A 13443-nucleotide genomic window follows, 5' to 3' on the forward strand; every position below is an offset into this window, starting at 1 on the left:
CCAAACTTCAAAATATGCTGAAATGAAAGTTAAGAGTTTGAAGTCTAGCTATTTTTTAAAAGATTTATTTATTTATTATTAGAGAGAGAGATAGCATGAGCAGGGGGGGCAGAGGAAGGGGGAGAATCTGAAGATGACTCCCTGCTGAGCCACGGAGCCTGATGCAGGGCCCCATCTCACAACCCTGAGATCATGACGTGAACGTCTGACGAGAGTCAGACACTTAACCCACTGAGCCACCCAGGTGCCCTTGAAGTCTAGCTCTTTTAAAGATACTGACAATTTCCCTTTAGAAAGTGATCCTTTCAACTCTGAACATCTGAGAGACACGAAGCTCATTGCTTTTTAAGTGTTTTTTTGAAAATGCATACACATAACATATTCATCCATCATCATTTTTTTTAAAGATTTTTATTTATTTATTTGACAGAGAGAGAGACAGTGAGAGCAGGAACACAAGCAGGGGGAGTGGGAGAGGGAGAAGCAGGCTTCCCGCCGAGCGGGGAGCCCGATGCGGGGCTGGATCCCAGGACCCTGGGATCATGACCTGAGCCGAAGGCAGACGCTTAACTGACTGAGCCACCCAGGCACCCCTCCATCATCATTTTTATGTGAGTCAAGCAATCCAAAAGTATAAAGAGAATATATGAATGTCCTTTCTCCTCTCCAGTTACTCTTTCTCCCTCCAGAGGTGACCACTCTTAAGTGTTCAATGTGTATCCTTCTAGCCCTTTCTAAATACATTTATATCAGTGGTTCTCAACCAAAGCAATTTTGTCTTTCAGGGGAACATCTGGCAATGTCTGGAAGCATTGTTGGTTGTCATAGCTGGGGGTGGGATGTTACTGTCACCTAGTGGGGAGAAGCCAGGAATGTTGCTAAACTTCCCACAGTGCACAGGACAGCTCCTCCAAGAAAAGCAAAACAAAACACAAACCCCACAATCATCTGGCCCGCCCTGGGCGGCTAGTTCGTTGAGCGTTAGACTCTTGGTTTCAGCTCAGGTCATGATCTCATGGTTGTGGGATCGAGCCCTACACTGGGTTCGGCCCTCAGTGTGGAGTCTGCTTCAGATTCTCTTTCTCTCACCCTCTGCCCTTCCCCACTCACGCACTCACATGCTCTCACTCTCTCTCTCTGAAATGAATAAATAAAATCTAAAAAACCCACAGAAAACAATCATCTGACCCCAAATGTCAACAGTACCAAGGCTGAGAAACCTTGATTTACACACAGAGATGGAGGTAGAGATAAATATATCTATTCTTAAATAAGATCACATAATCTCCATTTGTCCATAGTCTGCTTTTGCACCATTTGGAGCTCTTTCTATATGGGTATGTATACATTCCCATTGCATTCCTTTTTAACAGCTGCATAGTATTCTCTAGTAGGGATATATTGTAGTTTATGGAATAGTCCTCTATTGGTGGATAGTTAGGTTGCCTCCAGTTTTTGCAGTTACATACAATACTGTAATAAGCATCTTTGTACATATATAATTAGATTCCTAGAGGGATAATTACTGGGTCATTGATTATATATATTTTCTGTTTTGATACATTCTGCCAATTGTTCATCCCTAAAAGGCTTTATAAATGTTTACTCCCATCCACAGTGTTTGGGAGTGCTGTTTTCTTATATTTTCTGCAACACTTTCATCAGTCTTTTAGATTTTTACTAGTCTGATGGGTAAAACATAATATATAATTACTGCTTTAATTTGCATTGCCCTGAGATTATAAAGATTGAGTGAGTGAGAATTTTGGCCATTTTATTTATTTTTTTTAAAGATTTTATTTATTTATTCATGAGAGACAGAGAGAGAGAGAGAGAGAGAGAGAGAGAGGCAGAGGGAGAAGCAGGCTCCCAAGGAGTAGGGAGCCCGATGCGGGACTCGATCCCAGGACCCTGGGATCATGACCTGAGCTGAAGGCAGATGCTTAACCATCTCAGCCACCCAGGCGCCCTTGGCCATTTTAAATTAATTAGTTAATTAGTTGCCTGTTTATTTACTTTGCCCATTTTCCTATCGGATTCTTTGTTCTTTTTAAAAAACACTGATATGGGGGCGCCTGGGTGGCTCAGTCGGTTAAGCGTCTGCCTTCGGCTCAGGTCATGATCCCAGGGTCCTGGGATCGAACCCCGCATCGGACTCTGTGCTCAGCAGGAAGCCTGCTTCTCCCTCTCCCTTGCCTACCTGTCTGCCTACTTGTGATCTCTCTCTCTCTCTCTGTCAAATAAATAAATAAAATCTTTAAAAAAAAACAATAAAAATTAAAAACATTGATATGATATATTTTAGAAGGTAATCCTTTGTTGAATATGTGGCCAGTATTTTCTGTCTTATAACTTGTATTTATTTATTTGATTTATTTATCTCTTCTTTTTTTGTAAAATGTTAAATTAAAAGCCTTTAATTTTGGCATAATCAAATTTATTACTCTTTTACTTTGTGGCTTCTGTGGTTTAGATCTTGTTGAAGAAGGCCTCCCTTACCTGAAGATGATCAAAGCATTCTTCTCTATTTCTTCAAACATTCTTATTGTTTTTTCCTTTTACGTTCATCTCTATTTGTTGTGTTTGTTGTGAGCTACAGGGAGGTGTCTACCGTTTTTCGAAAGAGATAGGCAAGATCTCATCCCAATTTATAAAATAATTAATTCTTTCAACACTGATTAGAAGGGTCATTTTGACTCTCAATTCATCTATGATCTCTGTTCCATGGATTTATTTCTGCCTGTTCCTGGCATAATACTACCCTGTTTTAAATACTATAGTTTATTTTGATGTCTGATATTGTAAATCTCCACTGGGCCCTTTTATTTTATTTTATTTTTTTAATTTGACAGAGAGAGAGACAGTGAGAGAGGGAACACAAGCAGGGGGGAGTGGGAGAGGGAGAAGCAGGCTTCCCACAGTGCAGGGAGCCCGATGCGGGGCTCGATCCCAGGACCCTGGGATCATGACCTGAGCTGAAGGCAGATGCTTAACGACTGAGCCACCCGGGTGCCCTCCACTGGGCCCTTTTTTCCCCAAGATATCATGCCCTATTTTTATACGTTTTGTCTCCCATCTGAACTTTTTAGAAACAGATTGTCAATTTTCATTAAAGTGCTACTGAGATTTTTATTTGGACTGTCTTGAATTGTATATCTAAGTTTGAGGAGAAATGACATCTTTAGGATATTTTGAAAATGAAAATATCTTTTATTTTCTTCAATAAAGACTTGTATAGTTTTCACCAACTAGGTCTAAGACATTTTTTATAGATTTACTTCTAGATATCTTATAATTTTTCTTGCTCTTGTGAATAGAGTATTTTTCCTCTAAGTTTTTTAGTAATTGACTATTGCTGTAGTATAAGAAAACTGTTATTTTGTATGTTGATCTTGTATGTGGCCATCTTGTTAAACTATCTTATTGGAGCACATGGATTTTTGTTCCTTCTCTGCAATTTTCTGAGTAGACAATCATCCAGCATGAGAATAGCAATGATTTAGCTCTGCACAGTGGCAGTATTGTGGCCAATGAGGTTTATCTGAGGCACAATTATTGCTCATTGAAAATAGTGATAATTTTTTCTTCTATTTTGCAAAATTATACCTCATTTTTTGTTCTTACTGCAAGCTTATTACTTTGTAAGGCTGCATGTTTAAAAGTTCCTTCCTATGGTGAGTCAAAATCTGTTCTGAAATTCTTTTTGTCCAGCAGTTCCAGCTCAGTGTTCTAGAGCTAAACAGCATAAGGCAAGTCATTCTTCTGCAGGATAAGCCTTCAAATATTTAAATTTGTTTATCGTGTCCCCCATATCTTTCTGTTTTCCAGGATAAGCACCTCTATTATCTTCAATATATATGCTTTTCCCATCCTGAGTCATCTTTCTCCAAATGCACTCTGTTTTGTTGATGTCCCTCTCAAAACATGGTGCCCAGAGTGGAAGAGAGTTCAGATATTGTCTGACCATTGCCCAGTGCATATAGAGAAACTAATTTTACTAAGTTGCACACAACACTCCTCTCAATGTCCTGTAAGATTACAATGTTAGAGCTACATGGCTTTAACATATTATTTTTTGCAATGGAATTCTTTTTTTTTTTTATTTGAGAGAGAGCACGAGCAGGGGGAGAGGCAGAGGGAAAAGCAGACTCCCTGCTGAGCAGGGAAACGTGGGGCTCAATCCCAGGCCCCAGGGATCATGACCTGAGCCAAAGGCAGATGCTTGACGGACTGAGCCACTCAGGCGCCCCTGCAATGGAATTCTTTTGCAAATGAATCTTAGCCAGAATCCTAATTCTTAAAACACTTAAGAATGGAGTTTCTCTTGTTGAAATGAAAAGGAGGGTGGGAGGTTACAGAACCTTCATGTCAACTTCCTTCTTGTTCCCCAAGGTAGCCCAAGAAGCATCCCAAGGATCTGAGGAGTGTAGTTTGAAAACCATGAATTGAGTCCAATTTCTTCAGAGAACAATGTGGCCCAGAGAGGCAAAGTGACTTACTGAGGTCACATGGTGACTTAGCGAGATAGATAGAACTAAACTTGAGTCTCTTAACTCCCATTCCAGACATCTTTTCACTCTGTCATTCTATTCCTCACTATTAACTCTCACACATTAATGACTCATATTAGCCTTGGGATCAACTAAAATCCTAGGGCTGCTGTTAATATCCATCTTGCTCCATCGTATACAGTTGATTTTTGGAAATCTAAATGTGGAACTTTACATTTACTAAGTGCATTAAATATAATCTTTCCTGGAACTCAAAGGAACATTAGAAATCTTTGCTTTTGGCCCATAAGTCCTGCCCTTTAAAAAACTTTCTAAAACTTTTTTTTTTCTTAAGATTTTGTTTTCAAGCAATCTCTATACCCAACATGGCACTTGAGCTCACAACTCCAGATCAAGAGTCACATACTCCACTGACTGAGCCAGCCAGGTGCCCCAGAAAACTTTCTGAAATCTTGATTCTGTCATTTAACCTCAATCGCTTTCTTTTGGCAGGGCTGTTCAAGTAAAGCTACAATTCATTACACTGACATGAAACCCCCAGTTCTTCAATTTGCCAACAAATGTACAATCATGACCTAACTTTAAAAACTTCAGACTGATATTTTATGGCATGTCTGTTCCTTTACCTGGAGAACTCCTACTCATCTATTGAGACCCATTTCTTTTTTGTTTGTTTGTTTTTGAGACCCATTTCTTTTTTTTTTTTAAGATCTTATTTATTTGACAGGGAGAGACACAACGAGAGAGGCAACACAAGCAGGGGGAGTGGGAGAGGGAGAAGCAGGCTCCCCACTGAGCAGAGACCCCGACGTGGGGCTCGGTCCCAGGACCCTGAGATCATGATCTGAGCCGAAGGCAGAAGCTTAACGACTGAGCCACCCAGGCGCCCCTTGAGTCCCATTTCTAATGTTACCTCCTCTGTGAAGTGTTGCTGTGCCCTCATTCTTCCTCCTTGAAGCAGAATTGATGGGTCTCATGTCTGTAATATACTAGAATTTTAATGACTAACATACTTTACTATTTTATGAATTCCTAAAAGGGTCTTATGTATTTTCTGCATCTCCAGACTGTGAGCCTGGGATGGCAGGTGGACTAAGGTGACTGCCTACTGAGAAGGAGTGCACATCGGGGAGGAACTCAGCGCTAGCGTGTTGTGAGGGGTTATGATTTCTGCCATGGGCTCAGGAAGGAAGTATTTTGCCAACCCTGGCCCAGGGCATACTCAGTACACAAAATATGTTTTTTCAACTATATTTTTATATCCCCCACAGATGTCTAGAAGTTTTATCAAAAGAAAAGTTAGCTGGGCATGGCTTGTACTGACCCTTATTTGTGTCTAGTGATCCTAATTTTGCTTGAGTGCTCACAAACAGTATTCTAATAGCCCTTTTGCAGTATTTTTCTGGGTATCAGCATCAAGTTAATTATTGGTTTATATTTTCTGAGATATACTTCTTTCCCTTTTCAAAAAGTAGGACAACATTTCCTTGTCTTTAGCCTTCTGGCGCCTCTTCCATTTTCCAAGAACTTTCCAGGTGGTGGTGACTCATTTAGAGAAAATGGCCCCATTCACTCGGACCTTTCAACAGCATTGTTTGTCATGGTCAGGGGCCATGACTAGGAGAGCTGTTTCTTGGAAAAAGTATATTTGAATTGGGCAAATCAGAGGCTGAAGTCAGGATGGCCAATAAATGTGTTATTGACAGAGGCCTGGCCTAGAAAGACAGCCAAGTCTAGGGAGGCAGTTTTCTCTGAACCATGGCCCAGCAAGCATTTCAGATGGCTCTCCCTGTCTCTCTTCCCTTCCCCTTCTCTTGGCTCCATGTTCTCTGCTTGCTGTAGTTTGTCCACTCTGAGCTGAATTTGGATGGCTAAAGCATAACCTCAGCACAAAAATGACCAGAAGAATGCACATCTGCCCTTGAGTTCCGGATGAGGGCCTAGGTCAGTAACTGTTAATGACAGAGATAATAAGCAAAACAGGAAACTATTTCAAGAAATTGAACATATTAGGTTAATAACAGATGTACTTCGGGCTGTATGTATCTGAAAAAGAGAAGAGATCAACTATGGAGACACACACACACAAATACAGTAAAATGGCGACTTGCTGGAATGCTAAAAGAAATAAATGTTCTGTGAACCTACTAGAAGCCCAATCCTGTGCTAGCCTGGGAGGGTGCAAAGACACCTAAAGATGTTGCAGTAATTAATTAAACTGATTTTTAATTTAACCGATTAATAAATAATTAAACCGATTTTTCTACCTTGAGAGGGGAATAACAAATAGCCAGGGTCTGATGTTTAGTTGTTTGTTTGGTTTTTTTCAAACTTTTGCTTGAACAAAATTTGGAACCAAAGTATAAGTGAATATTTGAAAAGGCTAACCTTCAGTGACCGGAAAATGAAATTCATCCAAACGCTCTGTTTCAACCATGTATTAAATGACCCTTGATCTACTGTAAATGTGGAGAAAATGAGGTTCAGGTGACCGTAGCTTGTCTCCTGCAGTCCGTGCGGAGCTTGTTTTGTGGAGGCTGCAACAAGCCTGGTCTTCCTTGGGACTGGGAAACGTCACCATGCAGGTTCAGTCCAGCTAAGGTTCTTGTCTCCTCGAGGTGGACCTTACCACTCATTTGGGTAAGAGGCACAGTGAGAGTGGGCCCTCACCCCTCCAAGGGGTTGTCCTGTTGCTGTAAACCATTGAAAGCCTGACTCCTGATCCCAGCAGCCCATGCAAGGGACGAATGTTAACAGGGGCTGCTTTGCTCTCAGTGGAAAGGTTTGAGTTGAGCTTCTTCCAGGCGATCACACTGGCTGCCATTTTATACAGTCTATTTCTGTCTTCCTGTACACATCCCTCAATTTGCATTCCTGCTTAAACTTGCCACTAGTCCTGCCTCTCTGTGTGGGAGGTGGAATGGATTTGAAGAGGGAAAAAAGAAAGGCCTTTTTGTGAGGAGGGGGAGAATACAGAACTTTTCCTAGCTGTTCCTCCTGGGTGTCTTCAGAGAAGCATTTTGTCTCCCGGCCTCCTTGAGGGTTGTCACAGAAGCTCTCTTTCTCACAGGAATCATCCTGCCTTCTTTGTGTATTTGACTTTTAGCTGCATTTGAACCAATTTGGCTCATTAAACATGGTGATGGGCATAATGGGAATGTGAACTAAAAGAAAGTGGAACTGGAGCGTTAGAGATGGTTTACATGAAGAGAGTGATTTGAAGGGGCCATCAAAGGCTCTCAGATATCCTTTACCAAATGTTAAGGGATAGGAGATGTCTACTATTAGAGCTTTATTCCTTAGGGTTCAGTTATAGTCCTCTCTAGGCATTACCTACAACGCTGGGCAGGATGCAGATTAACCTATGAATACTCTAGCATCTAGAAATTAGTCTTCAGAAATGTGCAATCAACTCATCCTTTCCCAGCAACCAGTTGGACTGGTTGCCAATATATTGGACTTGGATTATTTCCCCCATTCTTAAGGGAAACTAATTTAATTGTGTAAGTTTTCAATCTTAGCAGGCTCAAAACACAATTGCTATGAGTCAAAACTTGGAACCGTGAGGCAGTTTAGATGATTGTATAAACAAGGTCCCAAAGTCAACTTTTCAGACCATTACATGTAGGTCAGAGGCAAGAAGAGAATTAAATTGTGACAGAAGGAACTCAACCAAGGAATTTCCACCAGACTGACAGCTCCTCGAGGACAAGAGCTGTGTCTTATTCTTTGTTACCTAAATGGTTACCATGGTGGCTAAATTCTCATAAGCACTCAGTGACTGCTATTCAACAAGTGATTGAATTCAGAAGAACTTTTTGACCTAAAAGATCAATTCTGGAATGCACTACCAAATCATGTTAGGGAGTCCTTTGTTGCAAAGATTTTATAAAAGGAGACAGGTACAGCTATGCCCAGAATGTGGAGATAAAGTGCTCTGTAGGGGCAGAGAAAGTGGATTTTCTTTCCAGTCCTCGGGTGCTGTAAAACAGGATGAAGATAGTTCACAGAAGATTCTCTGTCTCTCTCTCTCTTTGTCTCTCTCTCTGCTTCTGTCTGTCTGTCTGTCTCTCTCCTGCCCCTGTGTGTCTCTACCTCTTTGTCTCTGTCTCTCCTTTGTCAAAACCTGATTTCCCCTACCAGCTTTGTTTGGTCCCTCCTTATCCACATTCATTTCCCCTTAGGTCACACATCTTCTGCAAAATAATTATAATAATTTGCATTCATAAAACATTAATGCTTTTCAAGGCACTTTCATATGCACTATCTTTTTGTTCCAAATTGAAAAAAAAGAAAACTACAGTTATAGCATATCAGTTCCATTTTTTTAGATGAGGAATAAAGTGTGAGTGACTTGCCCATGATCACATAGCAACATGTGATTGAACCAGGATTAGGAGCCAGTGCTTTGCACAAATATCACCCTGAGTCTCAAAAATCAGAAATAAAAGTTTGTTAGGAATACAGCAGTTACTCCTACTTGCCTCCATGGTTATAATCCTCATACTTTGTATTGTTGTTTCAAATTCTTTTTTTGTACTCCTTCTGAGGCTAACACTTGAGAAAGGGCCAAATCAGACATTATTTCAACCGTGGGGTCTCAGTTTATCCTCAGCGTGTTTTTTTTTTTTTTCCTTCTTCTTCAAACATGAAGTACATGCTTGATGAGATTTAAGACAACATTGTGGAACGCCTGGGTGTCTCAGTCGTTAAGCGTCTGTCTTCGGCTCAGGTCATGATCCCGGGGTCCTGGGATCGAGCCCCGAGTTGGGTTCCCTGCTCAGCAGGGAGTCTGCTTCTCCCTCTCGCTCGGCCCCTGCTTGTGTTCCTTCTCTCGCTGTGTCTCCCTCTGTCAAATAAATAAATAAATAAAATATTAAAAAAAAAGACAACTTTGTGCAGGACATCTTTCTGTCTCTCCTTAAGCCAGCTGACACAGAAGTCTTCTGAAATGTGCTGCATCAGAAAGCATCTTCTCGGTCTTTCTCTTACAACTTTGACAAGTCACAGAAGGAGTACCTCTTGTACTAGTTGATATTTCATTGAATCTTTTCCTTCCTGGGGCAGTCAACTTTCTCACACAGTTTCAAGAGGCAACAGGTCTAAGGTAATTACCAGCCCAAACCCCATTTGGTGTCCGAGAATGGAATGAGTAAAGCAGTGTTGTACTGAGTTCTGAAACCATGGATGAAGTTGGACCTCAGAGCCTGGGAATGATGCCAGGACTAGAAGAGCCAAGGGCTTTGCAAAAACCAGAGGTCTAGGAAGGCTGTGAGTCATTAACCAGACAAGCAGTTAGGAACTAGGAAATAAGCTTCTTAGTGGGGTTAAAGTAAGGCCAAGGGTCAAAAACTCAATAGCGATGGACAATAGTAACAACAACAAACCACTCTGGGAAATGAGATGAATTCTGCCTTAGCCCAATAGGCTGCTGACATTGAACTGGCTCTGGAGAGTTGCTAGCCTACCGTCCATAGGTGGAAGCAAGGAGGCCATCTTTACAGCTGGGGAGTGGAGAGTGTTGTGGTCGTAGCATGGGTAACGTCTTGACAGTTGAGAGATGCCCTAGAGCAGGGTTTCTCCAGCCTGGCACTATTGATGTTTTGGTCCAGATTGTTCTTTAGTTCTTTGTTGTGTGGCTCTGTTCTGTGCATGGTAGGTCATTTAGCAGCATCTCTGGCCTCTACCCACTAGATGTCAGTAGCACCCCCACCCCCCGGTTGTGACAACCCAAAATGTCTCCAGATAATTGCCCAGTGTCTTTAGGGGAGTTAGATGGAGGCAAAAGGACCCTGGGCTGAGAACTGCTCTAGAATCTATGGATCGTGAAAGCTCATTGGCTTTGAACCTTCTAGGATTCACTGGCTTCTAATTATCTTTAGAACAAGGAATTTAAGGTTGCAGGCAGAGCCATCTGCAATCTCATCCTTCCCAAATGTCCTTTCACATCTAGTGCCTGACTCATCTCTTCCATTAAGCACTTTGCCCTTCCTAAGAACACTGAACCCTCAGAATTTTCCTCTAGTCCTACTTAATTGCAAACTCAAGGGTAGACCACCTCCTGGTTTTCCTTCTTGGTTTGCATGCAAATTGGGACAAGTTTGAAAACACGTTTTTATTTTTTGCAATGGAATTTGAAAAGACATGGTAAGTTTCTGTTTTCTTATTTGCCTTGGGCTTTTACTTCTTCATTTCCATTTCTTTTCTACTTTCAAGCTATGACAGCCTCTACAGTGAAAATCTGTAGCTGATGAGGTAGGATACCCAGAGGCCAGAAACGAAGAAGGAGAGAGGATGCAGGAAGAACTGGGTCTAGGAGTCTCTGCTCTGGAAAACAGTTGCAAGGAATATTGTACTCATTTATTTATCTTCCAACTCAGCCTGTTTTCTTACCACTGCATCATACTGACCCTTTCCTCAAAATGTGAGGAAGCAGTCCCTGCAGTTTTGTTCCTCATTATTGCCCTTGTGGTGGATTTTCACATCTGTCAGTAATAGGAGTCCTATAAAGTCCTATTGGAGCAACATTGTGGACTGAAACACGACACAGAAAAGACCTCAAGGTATAGTGCAAATGGCCCTAGACTAGGAGTCCAAACCCATGTTCTAGTCTCCATCTTCCTCTCTATTGACATTTGAGCTTGCAAATTCCCTTACCTTGGCTGAACTTCAGGTTCCTCATGTGTAGACGAAAACCACCCATTTGCCTACATGGTAAGTCCACGGCTCAGATGAGACAATAAGGTGAAAGCAGCATGAAACGTGTAAAGGCTTTTACACATGCAAAATGGTATCATTATTGCTTAATTGCAGTTCACACCTCTTCAATTATTCTTGCCCAGATGTCACAGGGCCTACTGGGTGGATGTCACATTCAAGGCCGTGGTAACAGTTCCTTTCTCTTGCCTGCAATGACAGACCTGCTCTCCAGGCCTTCCTCTTCAGATTTACTCTCTACTTTCTACCCTACGCCACCCTGCTCCTTGTCAACAGGCTCCCTCATCTTCTGGATTCTGGCTGTTTAGCCCATGGGGAACCCTGGCAGAGAGAGAAAAGTAAGGTTAGGCTGTTTATTCCCTGGCCCCCTGCCTGAAAAGTTGCTGGGCGTCTTTTGACTGAAGGTCACAGCTCCGATCAGGGAGCTCTTTTCATATCATTTTCATGCTCTCTCCTTCCTCTAGGTCCTGGTAACTGCTACCTCCCCTCTCTCTTTCAGGAATAAGGGTGATAATGGACCCCACTATTACTAGTCCTAGGATACTGCAGTATCCCCATGGCTTCTTTGTACCCTGCCCATACTTTTGTAAGCAGTCCCCTTTGTTAAACTACTCAGTTTATCCAATCTGAGTGTGTCGTGGGTTTCTTACTGGGACCCCGACTGGTACACCCAACCAAATCTCTTTCTTTTCTTCTCTCCTGATCTTTTTTTAGTACTAAAATCTCGTCTCATAAAGGGGGGATGCAGTAGGTTTATGGCCGTTAGCACTCTGTGCAGCCATGCTGAGAATTACCTCCTGAGTCGTCAGCTCAGAACATCTGAAATTGAGCTGTATGTTCCTTACCAATGCTCTTTGTCTTTTCCCCAGCCAGCCACTGAGGCACATTTAGAGGCCATGACTCTTGTGCCTACTCTCTCCCACAAAGGTCATATCCTTGCTAAATTCCAGCATCCTGGGAGCCAACCATCAGATGCACACTCCAGTCTGGTTTGCTGTAAATCAGTTTGCACCCCTTTGCTTCCCTTGGACTCAGTTTGCAGAGAATGAGCTTACATCCTTTTGCTTCCCTTGGACTGGAGTCTCAGGAAGCCTGGGAAGGGGGGTACAGTTAAGCCTCTGGGATTCCACCACAGCTGCCAGCATTCTGGCCCTGGTGTCTCTGCTCATTAACTGTGTCCAACTTGGAATGTTTCAGAGACTGTCAGAGCTAGAAGAGACCTCGGAAATCAACTACTCCAGAGGTTCTTAACTTAGGATCTATAGATGGGCTTCAGGGAAATATTTAAGCCCTGAAATGATATGAAAAATAAGCTATCTATCCACACATATGCATCTTTTCTGAGAAGATCCATAGCTTTCATCAAATTCTCAAAAGGGCTTGTGACACAAAAAAGTCACAGACTTCAAAAGGCTCCAGACCAGCGCCCTCACCTTACAGCAAGGGAAACTGAGACCCGGAGAAAAAGCAACTTATCTGATTCCACAGTGAGTCAAAGGCAAGAATTAACCCAGAATCTAGGAAGACATTAACTTCCTTTTTGAAACAAACCTTTCCTTCCTCTACTGAATTCCAAAGCCATATTCCCACTATACTTTGTGCATAGCAGACACCAGATAACTCGTTAAATGCAACTGATAACAGCAATGGGCCCTACAAGTACACTCTCTTATTTTAATTGACCCTGCTGAACAGAATCTGGAGTTGTGTGGGGCTCAGGGCCAACCTTAGAGCTTAGTGGTGCCAAAGGATCAAGCAGGGTTTTTCCACCCCAGTTCTCTCTGATGAATGGAGTTCTGTCTCGTCCCTGTTTCTCTGAGCCAACTTGTCCCCAGGGCCCTGTGGAAGGGCAGGTGTCGGTCCTGGGCATGGACTCAGCAGCCCAACTCCAGCGCCTCTGCAGCTGTTCTCATCCCTGTGAGGCCCCCAGTGGGACCTGACACAGAGACTCTTGGAAAATGGCAAAGAAAAGCTAAGGAAAAAACACCCTTGAGCACCGAGGGGTTGCCAGGCTTCCAGGGGAGCTGGCACTGCCTAGCTCAGGTTATTAAATCACAACCAGCTTCTGGTAAAATAGGGTAGAAAGCCTTGCCCCTTCCCATCTCCCCTCTTATGCTCTTCTTTCCCAGGGCATAGATATTTTCATACTACCCAGAGTGCCCTACTGGATTTCCTTACCCAGGTCTCCCCACCTAGGAAATAAGTGCCTTGGCTG

General features: G+C 42.5%; 1 protein-coding gene and 1 pseudogene across 1 annotated transcript in view; both read left to right on the forward strand.

Moving 5' to 3' along the window:
- DCX (doublecortin) overlaps positions 1-13443 on the forward strand; it is a 130646-nt gene that overhangs the window by 77889 nt on the left and 39314 nt on the right. The window lies entirely within an intron of this gene.
- Positions 3502-3630, forward strand: LOC114200246 (U4 spliceosomal RNA; annotated as a pseudogene).

The sequence above is a fragment of the Eumetopias jubatus genome, unplaced genomic scaffold (assembly GCF_037043125.1).
Source record: "Eumetopias jubatus isolate StellerSeaLion01/CBP00866 unplaced genomic scaffold, mEumJub1_p1.0 scaffold_11, whole genome shotgun sequence".
In the NCBI taxonomy this organism is placed as follows: Eukaryota; Metazoa; Chordata; class Mammalia; order Carnivora; family Otariidae; genus Eumetopias; species Eumetopias jubatus.